At 37.8% G+C, this 19,582-nt stretch overlaps 1 protein-coding gene across 46 annotated transcripts in view; it reads right to left on the bottom strand.

The window, feature by feature from the left end:
- PTPRD (protein tyrosine phosphatase receptor type D) overlaps positions 1–19,582 on the bottom strand; it is a 1,485,253-nt gene that overhangs the window by 1,029,382 nt on the left and 436,289 nt on the right. For all 46 annotated transcript variants that reach the window (XM_060762309.2, XM_060762310.2, XM_060762317.2 and 43 more), the window contains one exon: positions 3,593–3,700. The gene's annotated coding sequence lies outside the window, so the exon portion shown is untranslated. The remainder of the gene's footprint in view (positions 1–3,592; positions 3,701–19,582) is intronic.

The raw sequence follows: 19,582 nt of genomic DNA, 5'->3' as shown, positions 1-19,582 counted from the left end.
CCCTTCAGTCTGGAGTGCAGGTCTGGAGTTGAAAGACTGAGAGAATACTTCAAATTAACCCACACAAATGTTTACTTTTATGGAGCACTGTATGATACCACACACCTACAAATAATTCACATGCAACTGCAGTAGAGTCCTGCTTACCCAACATAAACAGGCCAGCAGAATGTTGGATAAGCAAAAATGTTGGATAATAATAAGAAATTAAGGAAAAGCTAATTAAACATCAAATTATGTTATGATTTTACAAATTAAGCAGTATGTCATCATGTTTTACAACAAATCAACAGAAAAAGCAGTTCAATACATGGTAACGTTATGTAGTAATTACTGTATTTACGAACTTAACATCAAATTATTGCAATGTATTGAAACAGCTGTGGATCTGGACGGGATGCAGACTGCGATGGATAATACAGAACGTTGGATGAGTGACGGTTGGATAAGCAAGACTCTACTGTACTTGTGGAGCTTTAAGCTATTTTCGTGTATCAAGCTAAGGTCTAGTGTGCTGACAAATACTGGAGCAAGTGAGAGTTCAGATCACAGATTTATCACTTTAGATTTTTATCACTGGTAAGATTATCATAGATGAATGATGTCCATATAAGGTTGCCAGTTCATTATTATCCCAAGCCCTGGTGTCATTAATACCCTGATGCATTAAGTACCAACTACATTTAGTTTAAAGCTTGTTATTCAAATGCACATAGGGTATCCCCAGATCAAAGTGAAGCGAGGAGACCATTCATTCATCTCACTAATTTAGGAGACAAGATAAGGGAACTTAATGGAGCCTATTTACTTCTAGTTTTAAGATGGATGTAGAATAAACAGTGGGTGAACCCTGGTGATACAATGATTGGGAGGAAAGGAGGAAGCTAAGTACATAAAGAAATGTCCCCTTAAGTGTCTTAGAGTAAAAGTTAAAAACTTCAACAAAATTTCAATATTCTTTCTATTCCTGGAAGTGAGTGATTTGAAACCTAAACCCAAGTAAGAAAAATAAAGCACTACTGAAATTCTGGCGGTTTTCTGTCATTCTGCAACTGATAGTACCTATATTCTTTTGACCCCAGGCATGCTACTACTGTGCTAGCTGATTTTGCAACTAGAAATTTTACTGAAGTCACCTCTTGCACATACTCTAGTTATGGAATAATACAGTGGGAATTGGCCTATGTACAGACCACACATTTACATTATTGATTTTTTTTTGCCATAGCTAATGCTGAGCTTGGAAATACTGGGAGATTATTAATCTCTCAAGATGTTCATTAACTTAATTGGTTTCAAAAGTTAATTTAATCAGGAACTTTGAATGTACTTCCTATGAATTGCTAAAAGCATAAGTCATATATGTCTAAAACTAACATTGCTAAAATTGACAATATTCAAAGACATGATATATATTTTAGTTAGTTCATTAGTGTATGTGTATTAAGAACAAACACAATAGTAAAAGAGCAGCTTCATTTGGGTTCATCTTCAAGAGCATCTGAAAGACACAGGCTAAAGTAAATCACATTCTCTGCAATGCACGTATTATACATTTTGTGATTTTAACTTGCAGATCCAAGAGAACTATAAAGATGATAAAGTACAGGATGGAAAATCGCTGCCTCATATTGTGGATTCCAGATGATGCATGTTAATTTGGCACAGGCATAGACCTAGATTTGTATTTCCAGACATTTATACAGGGATGATAAAGTTTTGAGGTTTTGTTTTGGTTTTAAAGACAGATTGATGAAGAAATATTTTTGATTAAATGTATGCCAAAACACAGATAAAACAAGAAGATCATACCCAGGGAAACCTCTGCTGACTTTTGTGTAGACAGTGAGCCCTTGGTATAGCCACTGGGATTTGATTCCAAACTTGCTACCACTCTAACAGCATTAAGGTTGCAGTTCTTTTCCCAGGACTGCTTTCCCATAGACTAGAGCAGGGCTTCTCAAATGTTTTCAGCCTCGGAGCTCTTTTTGAAGCAAAAGTTTCTTGTGGGCCCTTAAGAAATGTTATATATTATATTATATCATTTATAATGTATATCTATGTGGCATGGGCAAAGTTTTTGACCAATGGAAGACCCCAGGGACCATTCAGTCCAATCCCCTTCTGCCATGCAGGAAAAGCACAATCAAAGCACCTCAGCAGATGGCCATTCAGCCTTTGTAATAATAATAATAATAATAATAATAATAATAATAATAATAGTAATAGTAATGTTTGGATTATTGATGTCACCATACCAGGTGACAGTCGCATTGAAGAAAAACAACAGGAAAAACTCAGCCATTATCAGGACCTCAAAATCGAACTGCAAAGGCTATGGCATAAACCAGTACAGGTGATCCCAGTGGTAATCAGCACACTGGGTGCCATGCCAAAAGATCTCAGCTGGCATTTGGAAACCATAAACATTGACAAAATCACAATCTGTCAACTGCAAAAGGCCACCTTACTTGGATCTACACACATCATTCAAAAATACATCACACAGTCCTAGACGCTTGGGAAATGTTCGACTTGTGATTTTGTGATACAAAATCCAGCATAAAGATCTCATTTGCTGTGACAGACTGTATTTTTGTGTAAGTAAAATAATAATAATAATAATAATAATAATAATAATAATAATAATAATAGGAGCAACCCCAGGGGCCATCCAATCCAACTCTCTTCTGCCATGAAAGAAAAGCATAATCAAAGCACCCCCTGAGTGGTGGGAGGGAAATAGAGTTTTGGACGAAAGGGAGGCACAGGGAAAGAATCTGGCATTGAGGAGGGGTGGGAGGGGGAGGAGCAGGAAAGAGGAGGGAAACCTTGGAGGGGGAGGGAGGAGAGAACCACACAGCCCCTCAGTATGCTTCATGGAGCACACTTTGAGAACATCTGGGCTAGAGCAATACTTTTTCCACTATGTTTCCCTAGCTCCTTCACTAAATTAAGTTTAAAAAGAATTCAGCTGATAGATAAACCTAAGCGATTCTATCCTATTAATTTCTAAAAGTAAAAAAGCTCTTTGTGTGTAAAAGAAGATGCAATATATTCCTACATGACCCTGAAGCAACCTCTGAACTGAAGGTGGAAGAGTGGGTCCCATTTAGACATTGAAGAGGCATGTAGGTGAAGTTGGGCATCGGATGGCCTGCAAACTTATAAACCCCACCCGCATCAGGTGTAGCACTTTGGCACTTAGTGTCTCATTGCACAACTTCCTAATCTCTGTCCCTATAGGCCATTAATGAAGTTTCCTCCCGTACAGCATCTTTACCACACTGTTCAGGTCTAATGCTGACCCTGCTGGCATGGTTTTTTTGAGTGCCTTAAATGTTTCACCAAATTTGAGATATGCACTGTCTGCATTCAAATTCACTCCTAATCATAACCATGTAGCCACCGATTTCACAAATGGTAAGAAAAAAGGATATGTGTTTGACGTTATATTTGGGATTTAAAAGGAAAAAGTCTGATTCTACTTTTCTTGAATTATGTATTATATGGTATTTCTTGTGTGTTAATGCAGACTAATCAACATTGCAAATTAAGCCTTAGATGCAGCACGTTGGTGAAGCTTCCTTACCTTGAGTTGAGGCTGATCGATTCCTCCAAAGCTGGTGCCAACATTCTGTCAGTCAAATATTTAACTAAATTGTCAAGGGCCAGGAAACCAGTTGCTTTTTATCCCCACCTGGAAAAAAATGGTGCAAGATAAGTTACACATTCTGTTATCTTTGCCTGTCACATTAAACTGTTCATTGAACCCTCTTGCTGAGAACTGATGCAAATAGTATTCAGCTATGTGAGTTAATCCTGAATGTTTAATGCCTAGCAAGATATAGAAGTGAATTAGATCAGCTATCCCTTTTAATATTATTTGAATAAAGTTTATGTGGAATTTGTAAAATTTCACTAAATTTATGTTAAAATATAACTTAATTAACTATATTATGATTAATTAAAAACATCATATTACAGATGAAAATCGTACAGCAGCGATTGCTTTAGCACTTGCAAAATTTCTGACCTAGTCTGAAAGTTGATAATTTCAACTGATTATTGAAATATACTTAGCAAAATTATTCAGAGTCAATAATTCACAACTTCTATATTTGTGTGTGTGTGTGCGTGCGCGTGTATGTGTGTGTATATATAATTCCAAAAGTAAACTTTTATTTTTCTATTGTATTTAATTGTATTTAATGAGACTTGAGTATTCACAACTTTTGGTATCTTTTATCAAGCCCCTGCAGACATCAAGGGCTTACTGTATACCCTTTAACAGCCAATAGGGCTTACTGTATACCCTTTAACAGCCCAGTGTATCTGTCCGAACGGATCTCCCTCTACATCCCACCTCGAAGTTTAAGATCTTCTGGGGAGGCCCTGCTCTCAACCCCGCCAGTGGCACAAGTGAGACTGGCGGGGACGAGGAGCAGGGCCTTCTCAGTGGTGGCCCCCCACCTGTGGAACTCACTCCCCGGGGAGATCAGATCGACGACTTCCCTTCTAGCGTTTAGGAAAAAACTAAAGACCTGGATGTGGGACCAAGCTTTTGGCCATGCTGACAACTGATTAAAGGACCTATCGATAGACAAGGACAATGGAATGGAATGGATATATGGACTCTGACATGAGATAGTTTTTATGATTTTAATAGGTATTGATGTTTCATTTTAATTGTTGAACTGTTATATTTTGTATTGTTTGTTGTGTGATTTGGGCATCTAATTGTACCCCTTTGTAAGCCGCCCTGAGTCCCCCCCGGGGTGAGAAGGGCGGGGTATAAGTAGATGAAATAAAATAAAATAAATAAATAGTAGCTATGATGAGTATGTGAAGGCTAAATAAATAAATTTTCATTGAAGAATCTTATAATAATTTTAAAACATTATAATAATTAAATTTAATCATAAATTACAGTTTTATGCAAGGTGTTCCAAATTTTCATCCCTACCCAGCAATGCAGAGCTCAAATTGCCAAAGCACAAAGTTGCAAACCTCACTCTTGTAATTTTGTATCATGTCTTTACTAGCACTTCTTGCATTAAAAATGCTGCTCCTCTTGACTTAAATGCTGCTTTGTGCATAGAAAGTGTTCTTTCTTACAAAAAAATACCTTGTGTAAATTTTGGGCAGAAAGAAGTCTTGAACTGCAAATAGTGTTTGAAAATTGCAATTTGATTCTTTCTTTTTTTGGAAGAAAATTCCTAAAAGTACTGAATAATCGCATCCATAATGTCATTGCCTTGGTGATGTTCTGGTTCAAATGTTACTAAAGTTTTTTTTTCTCCCTTATTACAATCTATAGTTGCAGCTACTTAATTGTGAAATCAGAATGCTACTGTTCCTCAATGCTTCCAGATTATTTGTTGCTGATGCAGTCTTAATCATTCCAATAAGTAATAACTACTCTTTATGATGTGGAATGTGATGTCACTAAACCAGACTATATATCCCTGTACAGAATGGGAAAACCTCTCAATTTTGTAGATTTCTCCAGAAAAAATGTTCTTGGTCCCAAGGAGGAGCCATAAAGAAGAGTGTGTTGCAAGGAAAAGTGGTAAGCTTGAAAGGAGAAAAACCACAGGGACAGTGATTAAATGGAAAGCAGTAAAAAGAAGCTGCAGAAAGAGCTGCTGTCAACCCCATCACATTGCATTCACCCAGCAGCTTTATAGACCCAAAATGGCAAGAATACGGCCTACATCAGCAATGCAGTTTAAGGCTGTACTGCAGCAGACAGGAGAGATGCTAATTTCTCACTACTGTTAGAAAACTGATTTATTGAATCCCGTTTTATTTTTTACCTATTTCATCTAGGAATATATTTCATGCTATGTAGTTATTTTTGTCCTTTGTCTATTGCTTTCTTCTATGATTCTCCCTCCATTCTCTTTCTATACTCGTTTACTAAACAAAAAACTTGAATAAACCAAGAGTGCAAAGGCTGTAGTATTTTGTCACATGTTCATTCAGGTGAATAAATATGTATTGGGATTATCAGACACATGTGTAAAATCTCATAGAACCATAGTCAGAAGAGGCTACAAGGGCCAGCTAGTCCAACCTCCTGTCATGAATACACACTCAATCGAAGCACTCCTGATAGATGGCCATCCAGCCTCCATTATAAATTTCCACAGAAGGAGATCATACTCTGAGGCAATATATCCCACTGTAAACACCTCTTACCATGAAGAAGTGTTTCCTAACACTTAGATGGAATCTCTTTTCCTGAAATTTGAATCCATTGCTCCATCTTCTAGTCCAGGGGTCCTCAAAGTTTCTAAACAGAGGGCCTGGTCACAGTCCCTCAAACAGTTGGAGGGGTGGATTATAATTTGAAAAAAGATGAATGATATCCTATGCACACTGCCCATATCTTATGAGTAGTGCAAAAAACACTTAAAAACAATACAATAATTAAAATGAAGAACAATTTTAACAACTATAAACTTATTAGTATTTCAATGGTGTGCCGTCGCGCCTGGGGGATATTATTCTCAATAAAGGAGGGATGGACGTGGCATCTTTTCCCCAGGAGATTGCTTCTTGCCCTCCTATAGGAAACTGGAACTCCCAAAAACCCAAAACACTGTAAATAGCTCAAAATAAGTTTTATTTATCACAAAGTCATTTCTTCAAAGCCATGAGCTGGAAAACTTTAGAGGGGTGAAGAAAAACATACGTTACAGTCTCAATTAGTCCTGGGTCCAAGGGGTTTGAAGCTGAGAAGCCTCACCAAGTTTCCTCTTTCCTCAATGGCTGTGAATGCTGGAGCAAACCACAACCCCAGTTCAGATGGCCTATGTTTTGAAGATTCAGGATCTTCCTTTGGTGCCAAAAGAACCGGCTTGAAGGTGCCTGGGTCTCCTCAATAATTGTCCAGGACGATCTTGACATAAAGCATGAGTCCTAGAGGTAAAAAACCTCAGAACTGCTGCTAAGAGGTAACTTAAATCAGGGTCCTTTAGAATCGAGTCTTTTACTCATGTCCACCTGGTACGAACTCTGGTGGCAGAATGAGAAAAAAGGAAGCTCTCTCCTCCTGCAGGAAGAGGTGGAGCCAAACAGTATTGATTGACAGCTACAAGCAACAAATCCATACAACTATACATAAGCAGGCTAAAAAGGGGCAGGATTAAGCATGATACAAACAGTTTAAATCTTACAACTAACAGTTTTATACATATGTGGCGCCACTCACGCCGTCACAAATGGGAAGTGTGGGCCTGCTTTTGGCTGATGAGATATGATTGCTGTTGTTGTTGTTGTGCACTTTCAAGTCATTTCAGACTTAGGCTGACCTTGAGAGAGGCCCCAGGTAAATGACCTTGAAGGGCCGTATCCGGCCCTCAGGCCTTAGTTTGAGGACCCCTGTTCTAGTATCTAGAGCAGCAGAAAACAAGATTGCCTCTCCTCAATGTGACATCCATTCAAATATTTCAACATGGATATCATGCCCCCCCCCCCCAAAAAAAATCCTTTCTCCAGGCTAAACATATCAGGTTCCCTAAAGTTTGCCTCATAGGGATTGGCTTATAGACCTTTTATGATTGTACATATGTCCAGGGTAACATGTGCACATCCCTATTCTCTCAGATATCCCTGCAGGTTGTTTTGACTGAAGAAGCTTCTTTTTCTAAGGCAGAAAAGCAAAGATGAGGACTGGAAATGGCTCAGTAATTTGGGTTTTGTAATTGGAAGATAAGTGTATTAGAGACTATCCACTGACACTGGGTTGTTTTTAATTAATTCTGCAATGTTCCAATCCATTCCAATTAGAATTTTTTACAGCAAAAATTAAATAGACCCTGTGCAGTTCTGACAGTGGGGAAATGGCAACAGGAAACAGGCTATTTGTTTATATATTTAAACAATTTTATATTGCATCCAAAAGTGATATCTTACAGCAATGTAGAACAAACTAAAAATTAAATTTAAAAGTGAATAAGAATATATATGAAAATGTATCCCTGAAATGCAAATATTTATAACCTACCTCTCAAACTACAGAACATTCATTTTGGAAAGAACCATGGGAAGAGATAGATCTTTAGCAGGAAGCTAAAGTACACCTTGGTGGGTACATCCCAAGTATGAGGAATGGGTAATTTTAAAAGATGAGGTCCATTATGTCAATGGACTGCTTCTTCAAGGTTAATGCTAGAACTTGTTAAAAGACAAAAGAGGAATGATTTGAGGGAGCTGGGCAGTAATAATTCAGAAATAAGAGTTTCTAATGCTAGAGTGACAAAATATGTATTCATTTGCATACATCAATGCTATTAATTCTTTGTTTGTATTCTGGATTTCTATTTTTTTTCTGCCTCCACCTTACAAGACTGTAATGATAAATGTTTAAGAAAATTCAAGGACAAAGCTTCCCCGATGTCATTTCAGAGCCTTAAGATTCTGAACACATCTACACAAGTCATAAAACCCAAATACAACCAGAAAAACTCTGAAACTCTGGTGCATCCTCTCGTTTTGGGGTTGATGTAAACAACTGGGTCAGTTTGAAATTAGAACTGCTCCTGCTGGTAACACAGGATAGTGTTGCCATCTCATTTTTCCTGTGCTCTGAGACATGGAAAACAAGGGTTGATACTTACCTTTTGTATTGTTTGTTGCTAAAGCAGCAGTCATGGGGAGCCCGAGAGCTCTCAGCAAAGGCACTTATGGGACTTGTATACAGGAGTAAACCACCCCTTCTTTCCTCCCGCTCCTTAAGTGGTGTGAATTCCTTTGCTGACACCATCACTGCTGAAGCAACAAATGATGCAAAAGGCAAGGGGATCAGGCCTGGTCAGTACTTCTCCTGCTACTGCTGCAGAGAAGAGGGGGAACTTTCAACAGAAAATAGGGCTGATCTGAATTAGCAATGCTTCATACCAGCCCTGGATTTAGTTGCCCATACAGATGGGCCCTGAAGGATTTAGTTGAAACAAGAGCAATTAATCAAAGGGCTACTACTAGGCATGGTAGCCATCCCGTTCAGTTGACCTTGGTTATCATGAAGGAGCAGGTTATTTTTATTGATTGATTGATTTTAAAATTTGGTAGCCCAATAATTTTACTGCCAATGATGGGTACGTGGAGGTCAGTTATCAAAATAAATTGACCAACTGTTAAACACTTTGGCTTATAGGGGCTGGCAAGATTTACTATTCTGCCTCAGACAGAAGAGAATCCTCCTTAATTAAATCATAGCCTACCTCTCAGTTATACCAGGTTGCACAGTAACTACTTATCATGCAATTATGCCATTTCTCACAAATTCAAATAGACAGCTTTAGGAAGACATAAGTAATATGTGCTGAGCTGAAAAGGAGCATGTTTTACAAAAGGTGTTGATGTTTAGCAATTGGCATTCAGAATGTGTGCAGCTTTCTAAAGGAATCACAGGTGGTAACAAGGTCAGATAAGCAGAATGGTCAGTGATATATGTCTAGCCACTGAAGCATAATAACGAATCATTGGTCAAAACATCCCTTTAGATCTGACAAGGCTATGACCTTCTAAGAAGTATTTAACTATCTGAAAAAGAAAAACACAGTTACAACAGATTCCTACAGTAGCTGTTGTCTTATAGAATGAACTATATATGAAATGCTGACTATCCAGTGAATACTAATACATCTTCATGTCTAAGAAATATGGCATAATAAGGATATATTGATGTTATTTTATTTTATCTCTGTTTTGGTTTCCAACTTGAAAGGGTTCCAGAAAGTGTTTTAACACAGCATCACACAAAAAAGTCTTAACAATTCAGTAAAAATTACTTTACATGAAAATAATTTTAAACCCACGAAGAACAAAACAGAGTTACTGACTCACTAAACAGAAAAAAAAAAAAACCTAATCAGATTTTCCTGAGAAAAGAATTCCAGAGCTAGGGCCCAACCACAGGAAGAAGTCATGCCCCATGTTTCTACCAATCTAACTTCTGTTTGTGGTGGGATATACAACAGGGCCTCTGTGGCAAATCTTAAATTATGGGCAGATTGATTAGGGCAGAGAGGGCATTTCAGATGTCCGGGATGCAAAATCATTTTAAAGAAAGAATCAGCACCTTGAGTTGCACCTGGAAGCTAGCACATTTGACAGATTAGTCAAGAAAGTAATCTGCACTTTGCATTTCTCAGCAACATTGCTTAGAAGCATATATGTACAGAAATCTTTACAGTAAATCATAATGCCAAGATCCACCAAACCGGGGTGGCAGTGTTCACTCAAGAGAGGGACCAAGTGAATCAAGGGCCATGCTGGAAGAAACAAATGTTGGTATCTCTGTACAGACCCAAGGATGCTGAAATTAAGGCCAGTCAAGATAGAGTCCGGCAGCACCAAGCAATCTCTAGAAGCTGAGTGAGCCCCTAGAAGCTGGGCCAGAGGCAGCAAAGCCCCTGGTGATGGTACCTTCACTTCTTGCTTAGGCAAAGTCAAGAGGATTACACCCTTTGTCTGGTTTCCTGTCATCCACTGAAGTGAACAATGAAATCCCAATTGGATTGAGTAACAGTGCCATGTAAGCAACTTCTAAAATTTTGCATAAGCCTCAGAAATTACAGTGTCCTGTGGTGTTCATGTTGGGATCTTCCAATATTATCCAACTGCAGGTCCCCCAACAGAAATGATATTCTGACATCCCTCTTACAAGGGCAGGAAAGATCCAGCATAATCAGAGTAAGCCTTTTTATTCTGAAAGCTATTAAGAAAAGAGCAGATTTCCTGAAAGAAGAACCAGGAAAATAAGATTCTGACTCTAAATAGAAGGTCAGCTGCTGTCCTCACCTTTTTGCCTTGTTTTTTTTACTCATGTTCTATTTTGAAATGGTCATATGACTGATCAAACAAATAAATATTAAAAAAATGTTGGGGTCTAACATGTCAGTTCTTGTGTCATGACTATGGATATGAGGAATGGCAGCAAGCTGTTTCACCCCTCATGACAAGAGGGTATTGTGACACATTGAGACAACATGCTTTTCTCCACTAGGAACATTTGCTAAAAAATTCTCTTCAACAAAAGCAATGGTTTCCCAAATAAAATGGTTGTTTAGCAGAGGTGGAAAAAGGTGGAAGTTGTGCATATGATAATTTAATGCAGAATAAGACAATGCTCTGCTTTTTCATTAGTAATTCCTCTTCAGTATGGGATAATGCTTAATAAAGCCAAATCATAGAATAGATAAATTGTATTTGGTATATATGTGAACAGAGGCTTAAAGCAAGAAGTTTGAACTGCTTACTTAATGTGTAATGATAATCTTATGAAATGTCATTGCAAAATGATTAATCATACAAAAATTCTATATAATATTTATCTAAAACCTCAAATTTTCAAAAAAGAGCCCATAGGAATTCTTGCTCCAGAAAAGATTACATGTATTTTTCATCATTGCCTTATTACTTTAGATTTAATAGTTAAAAGGAGAAAGAGCTTAACTGCTGACATTATACTGCATATCAGCCTCTATTTAATAATAAAGATTGGTGGCAATTTATGGAAAATGTTTCCCTTGAGCTCATTTGCCTTTAATCCATTTAGTGAAACTTATGAAATGACACTTTAAATACTCTCTTTATGAAGGAAAACTAAATGAGAGAGCAAAACCGACCTCGTGGGATCTTTCATGAAATTTCTGCTGATGATCTTCATTCCTCAAAATGTTAGGTGATGAAGCTTGAATATACAATTCATTCTATCAGCTGCAATGATACCTTAATGTCCCAAAACTATGGTAAACAGTCACATCCATTCTGTGGCAACTGTTCCAATACAAAATAATGCACGGTTCCCACTTGTTTATTAAAAGCCCTCTGATTTTCTTATTTATTAATGAACTAGCCATCCGCTGCCATGCGTTGCTGTGGCCCAGTCTAGTGATCTGGAAAATAAAGTAATTAGAAAGTGTTGGTTTCTAATATATGTAATTTCTTTATGCTTGTGGGTAAACAATATTTCTTGCTGTTTCTTTGTCAGTGTTGATGTGTAGATTGTCTGATTTGCCCACTCTTTAAGATGCAACATATACATGTCCTTCTTTACGGGTCCCTTTAAATCTATGATACTATATATATGTGTGCGTGTGTGTGTGTGTGAATCATATATATCTATCTATATCTATGGCTGGATGGCTGTTTGTTGTGAGGGCTTTGATTATGTTTTTTTTGCCCTGGTGAAGGGAGTTGGACTGTATGGCCTTAAGTATGGGAGTTCTGTGTGGGAAGTTTGCCCCAATTCTGTCATTGGTTTGGTTCAGCATGCTCTTTGATTGCAGGTGAACTATAAATCCCAGTAACTACAACTCCCAAATGTCAAGGTCTATTTTCCCCAAACTCCATCTGTGTTCATATTTGGGCATATTGTGTATTTGTGCCAAGTTTGAGTGCACAGTGCTCTCTAGATGTACGTGAACTACAACTCCCAAACTCAAGGTCAATGCCCACCAAACTCTTCTAGTGTTTTCTGTTGGTCATGGGAGTCCAGTGTGCCACGTTTGGTTCAATTCCATCATTGGTGGAGTTCAGAATGCTCTTTGATTGTAAGTAAACTATGAATCCCAGCAACTACAAATCCCAAATGACAAAATAATATTTTTTTGAATGATGGTCACTCCTCAGGTTAGTAGGTGCCTTGTGCCCAAATTTGGCAGCAATTCGTCCAGTGTTTTTTGCGTTATGTTAATCCCATATAGATTTATTTTCTCCCTTGGTGCAGGGCTGCATGCATGCACAAGATAGAGAAAACCATAACCAGAGATGTCAAGATTTCAAGTTAGTTTCTGAGGGCAATCCCATCTTTTCATGACTCAGAAATCATCAGGTTTGAGGAACAGGAAGTCTATTTTAAATGGTCAAAAACACATGGTCCAAAACATGTTTTGCAGATGTCAACAAACCCTGGTGAGGAGAATAGCAGACATACCAGAATCTTTGCAGCTTTATTCTTAGAGCATTTGCTTCAAAGGATTTTGTTGGGCAATCATGAAATAGTGAGATTGTACACAAGAATAGGTGACTGTATTTGAACTGGGCTACAGAAAGTGCACAACTCTATGAGCTGCCAACCCATTTCTGGTCACACCTAAAAGTCCTGGTTAAGACCCATTATATTCATATTTTCCCACATGTTTTTTGTTTTTAATTTGTATTGTTTCATGTTTGCTGTTAGCTCCTACATGGGGAGAAAGTGAAGAAAAAAATAAAGCAAATACATAAATAAACCTCTGAAATGTGCAAAAAAAGTATGAGCAGCTCAGGCAACTGGCCTTTCACAGATTTCCTCCCGGCTTCCCCTACGAAGAAACACCTGAGCCTAAAGTGAACCCAAATACTGGTTTGCTTCCCAGTCAAACTGTACTGAAAAGGCAACCAGAGGAAACAAACTCCCCAAGTCTGAGAATTGAGATTCCAGCGTAAAATAGGGAGTTCATTTTTTCCAGGTTAGCATCTATCTTTTTAAGAAACCCTAAAATATATATTTAGTGATGCTTCTGCACAGCTCAGAACCACAAAAATAGTCACATTCCTATCCTTTCATCCACAGGGTTATGCTAATTTTGTAATGTTTCACAAGAGATTAGACATCTGGGAAGAATTCTGTTCAGCCAGTCATCTGTAAAACAAAAGAACAGGTGACTTGGCTATAACTTGGCTCTCCTCCTGTCATGCAATTCTGCCCTCCCCCCACCCCCTGTACAGACTATTCTCGCTGGATCTAAATTGCCATATAATCCAGATTATATTATTAGGGGGCCTCTGTTGACAGATGACTAAGGGCCCTTCCACACAGCCCTATATCCCAGAATATCAAGGCAGAAAATCCCAAATTATCTCCTTTGAATTGGAATATATGGCAGTGTGGACTCAGTTACCCAGTTCAAAGTAGATATTGTGGGGTTTTCTTCCTTGATATTCTGGGATATAGGGCTGTGTGGAAGGGGCCCCAGATCATCCATCTGAAATTCATTTTTGGCTGGATCTACACTGCCATATATCCCAGCATCTGATCCCAGATCATCTGTTTATTCCAGATGATCTGGCAGTATAGACTCATATAATCCAGTTCAAAGCAGATAATCTGAAATGAGATCCTGGGATATAGGGCAGTGTTGATCCAGCCTTACTGGCTCTAATCCTGAGTGAGAAGTGAGGCAGTGGAAATGGTATTTCATAAAAAGGAGCAAGGAGTGTGGGCTGTTCCATCCTTATAGAATCATCAATAGCATAAATACCAATCTAAATGCATAATTAATAGAAGCTACTTACAAAAATAATGTTTTGCTTTCACTTATTTGGGAGTAAACCTTGTGGGAACTCATTTGGTCTTACTTTCAAGTAAATATTTATAGGATTGGGATGCATGTTTCATATCATCTGTAAACCAGCTTCATTCCCACAGGCCTATTCTGGTCCCTCTACTGCCTCTTTTAATCATGACCCGGGCTATCACTTCAGAAGATGAAATGCTATGAGCAAATATTCTGTGAAATAGCCAAAAAGCAATAAAACACATAGTGATAATTTGATAGCCCATTTTATTTTCAGAACAAATAATTCATGTTCTGCTTACTGATGCACACAGGCTCATCCTACAGTTGCATGTTCAAGTCTCTAATAATCTCCTATTTATGTAAGTCAAAAGCTGCATGTTCATCCAATAGTGAGCTTTAAAATAAATTACTTTAATTTTCAACATGAAAATATGAGCAAACTAATGCATATGCGAAGAAACCACTGTTGAAAACTGTTCAGACAGATACTATAATAAAATGTAATTTTGCTTCATCTTGGAGTAGTGTAGAACCTTTTATTATACTCATAACACTGAGCAAATTGCTCATAATTACTTATGAAGAGAAGAAAGGAAAAAGCAGATCCAGCAAGTCCCTTAACAATCTTAACCTTCAGCCCCAGGGCTGGATTCATATGCTGGGAGCAACCAAGCCTGTCAGAGATAGTATAGCAAAGCAAAGCAACAGCAAATCCTTGTGAAACAGAAGAAATACAGAGAAATACATGGGAAAAGAAAGAACCAGAAAAGCAACAACTCAACATTTTCCCTGGAATTTTTAATACCATAGTGTTTCATTCAGATTGCTAACCCCCTCTTCCTTTGGTTCAAAGGAGATAACAGTTACCTACAAAATAAAGCACTATATAGTGTGGAGCTTAAAATAATGGTTTACCAATTCAAAATCACAAAGCCCTGAACGGTTTGGGACCTGCCTACCTTCATGACCACATTTCTTCTATGAACCTAAACGATCTCTTCGATCTTCTGGAGAGGCCCTTCTCTCGCTCCCACCCCCGTCACAAGTGCAACTTGTGGGGATGAGGGAGAGGGCCTTCTCTGTGGTAGCCCCTCAGCTCTGGAACTCACTCCCCAGAGAAATTAGGCAAGCACCCACCCTGGCAGTCTTCAGGAAGAGCCTAAAAATCTGGCTGTTCCGGTGTGCCTTCAATGAATGAACAATAATCCCTGGCCTAGACCAAATCCGGCATAAAATACCCTCGGACGCACTTTATCTCAGCCTCTAGTGCAATGAAACATCATTATTTTGTCCCACCTGAACATCCTTCTAGATATATTACACTACTTATCTCAACTAGAGTTTTTAAACATTTTAATCTTTACAACCGGCCCTGCCCATCGTGATCAACTATTGTCATTTTGTTTTGTATTGTGTGCTTATCGCTTTTATTTTTAAAATCTTTATTATATTTTACTGATGTATTGTTTTATGTTGTATATTTGCTTTGATGTAAGTGGTGGGCTTAGCCTCATGTAAACCACCCTGAGTCCCCTTGGGGCAGTGGGGTATAAATAAAGGATTATTGTTGTTGTTGTTGTTGTTTGAAACACAACAAGATGAGTCCACATCTTGTATTGGATCACACATCGGACACTTCCCAAGTGTCTAGGACTGTGTGATGTATCGGCGAATAATGCGTACAGATCCCAATAAAGTGGCCTTCTGCAGCTGGCAGATGGTAATTTTGTCAGCGCTGATTGTGTTTCAGTGCAGGCCAAGGTCTTTAGGCACTGCACCCAGTGTGCCGATCACCACTTTGACTGGCTTGTGCCAGAATCTTTGCAGTTCGATCTTTAAATCCTCATATCGTGTCAGCTTTTCCAGTTGTTTCTCTTTAATCCTGCTGTCACCTGGGATTGCAACATTGACAATGTATACTTTGTTTTTTAACATGATCGTGAGGTCAGGAGTATTGTGCTCCAAAACTCTGTCTGTCTGAATTCAGAAGTCCCAGAGTAGCTTGAAGTGTTCCTTCTCTGTAACTTTTTACAGCTGGTGATCCCACCAGTTCTTTGTTTCCTGTTAATGGTATTTGTGGCACAAGTTCCAATGAATCATCTAAGCAATGGTGTTATGTCTCTTCTTGTAGTCTGTCTGTACGATCTTGCAGCAGCAGAGGATGTCATCTATTGTTTTATCTGCTTCCTTGCAGAGTCTACTTATTATTATTATTATTATTATTATTATTATTATTATTATTATTATTATATGGTTAGTCTTGTAGTCTGAAATAAAAACAAGCGAGTCCCCAAATTCACTCATATGGAGACATTTTTATGTGTTATGCTTTCATCAAATAGATCTTAAAGGAAGAGTGGGCTATTTAGTAAGGCAGTCAAAACCTAAATAACACACTTCTAGTACACACTTCTAACCCAAGCTTCCTTTCCCCATTTACATGACATTAGGGATGCAATGCTTTGCTAGTTTTTGAGGAGGCAATGCATAATTTTAACTATCTACACCCCACTGTCAGAAACAGCACACTTGTTGCAGTTTGGGGTTCATTTTGTGCAAGTTCTAGCTCCTAAGAACAAGAAACAATGTATTATATGGCATTTGACACTGGAGATGCATGCCACATTTCCATCTGCATATAAATAAATACACATTTGGTAGCCAGAAATATAAAACACTTAAATAGTACTGAAGAAATAAAGAAATTAAATCAAACCCACACTAAAAACCAAGCAAGACATGGTTCTTTCTGAGTAGTGGAATAGTGACAGGTTTCTATCAGGGCAAATAAATGCATTGGCACAGATGAGAAAATGTTCACTAGATAGAGCTATATTAGTAGAATATATTATACTGTTGTAATTAATACAAAATTAGATGTCATTTTGAGATGTCAGTCAATTTTCTTTTTGGGAGGGGATATGAAGAGTTAACATAATTCATCCTGTGAATTTCAGTAAATGTTTCTTTCAGTTCTGTTTGGGTGGGACATATAGGAATTGGGTGATGGAAAGAAACAAATATCTAAAGTTGATAGGTTTATGACCCCTAGACAAATGAGTTTGGGGATTAAAAAAGGAAGGATTTTTAATCATCAAATTCATACAAAAATGTACAGAACAAACTCCTATTGAATCCTGGGTTAATCCCCAGCGAGGCACATCACTAGACAAAATAATCTCTCTAGGGCACTACTGCCAAGGGGAATTGGGTGCAATATTAAAAGAAGTAATCAAACTGAAGATCATTTTAGGACACGACTGTTTGCGTGCTCTGTAAAAAGGTTGGTGAGACAAGATATTAATATATGTTCTATAATATATCGATGTTTACTGGTATTCTGAAGGTGAGATTTAAAAATAGATTTTTTTTTGTATCAAAAGTGTGCCCAATACCAGTGCTCTCCATCTGTCTGTCTAAACCAGTACTCTGCATCAGTATTGACTGACAATGGTCTTTGGAAGACCTTCAGACCATCTACACTATTGATATGATGCAGTTTTACACTGCTTTATTGTTATGGCTCCATGCTATGTAATTCTGGAATGTATTGCTTGGTGAGCTACCATAACTCTTTGGCAAAGAAGACTAAAGACCTTGTAAAACTACAAATCCCATTGTTCCTTAGCCTTCAGCCATGGCACTTAAAATGGTGTCAAACTGCATTAATTCTACAGAGTAGATGCACCCTTTGATATTCTTCACATGATGTACTACCTCATCATTGAATACGCCAATGACTGAATGCTAGAGATGCCAGGGAGTGAATCGAGGACCTTGTGAATGTAAAACATGTAATCTGACATTGAATGATGATCCTCTTTCATTGGTTACAATCCCTTGGAGCAGAGGGAGTATGTCTCTGTGTTTCAGTTACTACGGAGACATATTCTCTGTAGTAACTGAAGGGAAGGTTGATTGAAGGGAAGGGTACTGTTGAATTCATATCTAACTGTGGGCTTCTCCTTGGCATTTGGCTACCTAGCTTCTATGAGAAACAAGATGCTGGACTTTATTGTTCTTATTTTCCTAAACATTCAGAAGTAATTTATTGAATAGTATAGATGCTAATGGCAGAGCAATCTGTAAAAAACAAGTTTGGTACACCAGAAAGAAACCATGCAAGTTACATTACTTAAAGATTCAGTTTGTTATCACCATAATCAGAGTAAATATATATGATTCTGCTTTGCTTTGCTTTCTATTATGAAAGATTTGAGATGTACCTTATCTATGTAACTACTCTTAAAATGTTAAAGCCTGAGAATGAGAAAATAATAAAAAAGAATTCAGAGTTATTTAAATATTTGTTATTTATAATATTTACTTTGCAAGTTACATTGCTGGACAAACTGATTCAGAAAAGAGATTAAAGAAACAGTCCTAGAAATGTGCCATCCTGCACTTACTTTGGTTTATAATTTAATTGTGCCACCCTCTATAATCACAGCAGAATACGTCTATAGCTCTATAGCAGGGGAGGGGGAAAGAAATTGCATGCTAATCCTGATTTATAGTATTAAAAATGGGAATAAATCCCCTTTTTGTTGAATACAGAGTAGTTGGAGATGAGAGCCCAAAGGAATATTTGATTCCTCCAGTTTTATGCAATGAAGCAGATTTGAACTGTACTTAACAAGCAAAGTTGCATTTAAATTGCTTTTGGGGGGAAATCATTTTGATCTCTTTATTATATTTAACATAATGTGTTCAGAAATGAAATGTTTTAAGAACATAAAGTTCAACTCAGAAGGCTATGATTTCTGCTGCCCAAGACACATGACTAATATGCATCATTTAAGACTGGAGGCAAATATATGCTGAGATTCCATCTACTGTAACATACAGTAGTTATGTTCTGTAATATCAGTATTGTCAGCAATTTCTGCTCTGTCTTGTGATTATCTAAGCAGAAAGTGTCTGCAAGCAGCACTGCTTCAGAAATATTTCTGACATTCCCACTTTTATACTTGATGCCTATGCTATTTTAAATTTTGTTGTTAGAGGCTGTCAAATCAGCTTCAATATATGGTGACCATATGAATGAGAGATCTCCAAATTATACTATCATCAATTGCCCTGCTTGGGTCTTGCAGATTCAGGGCTATAGTTTGGTTGATTGAGGTCACTTCTTCACTGTCATATAAAATCCAGATTATCTGCTTTGAATTTGATTATATGGAAGTGTAGATTCATTATTATTTTATTTTATTTATTTATTTACTATGCCCCTCTCAGCACGGAGGCGACTCGAGGTGGTTTACATTTGGCAATCAATGCCCCAC

The sequence above is a fragment of the Anolis sagrei genome, chromosome 2 (genome assembly GCF_037176765.1).
Source record: "Anolis sagrei isolate rAnoSag1 chromosome 2, rAnoSag1.mat, whole genome shotgun sequence".
NCBI classification, from domain to species: Eukaryota; Metazoa; Chordata; class Lepidosauria; order Squamata; family Dactyloidae; genus Anolis; species Anolis sagrei.
Note: the sequence above shows the minus strand (reverse complement) of the source record. Positions and strands in the feature narration are given on the sequence as shown.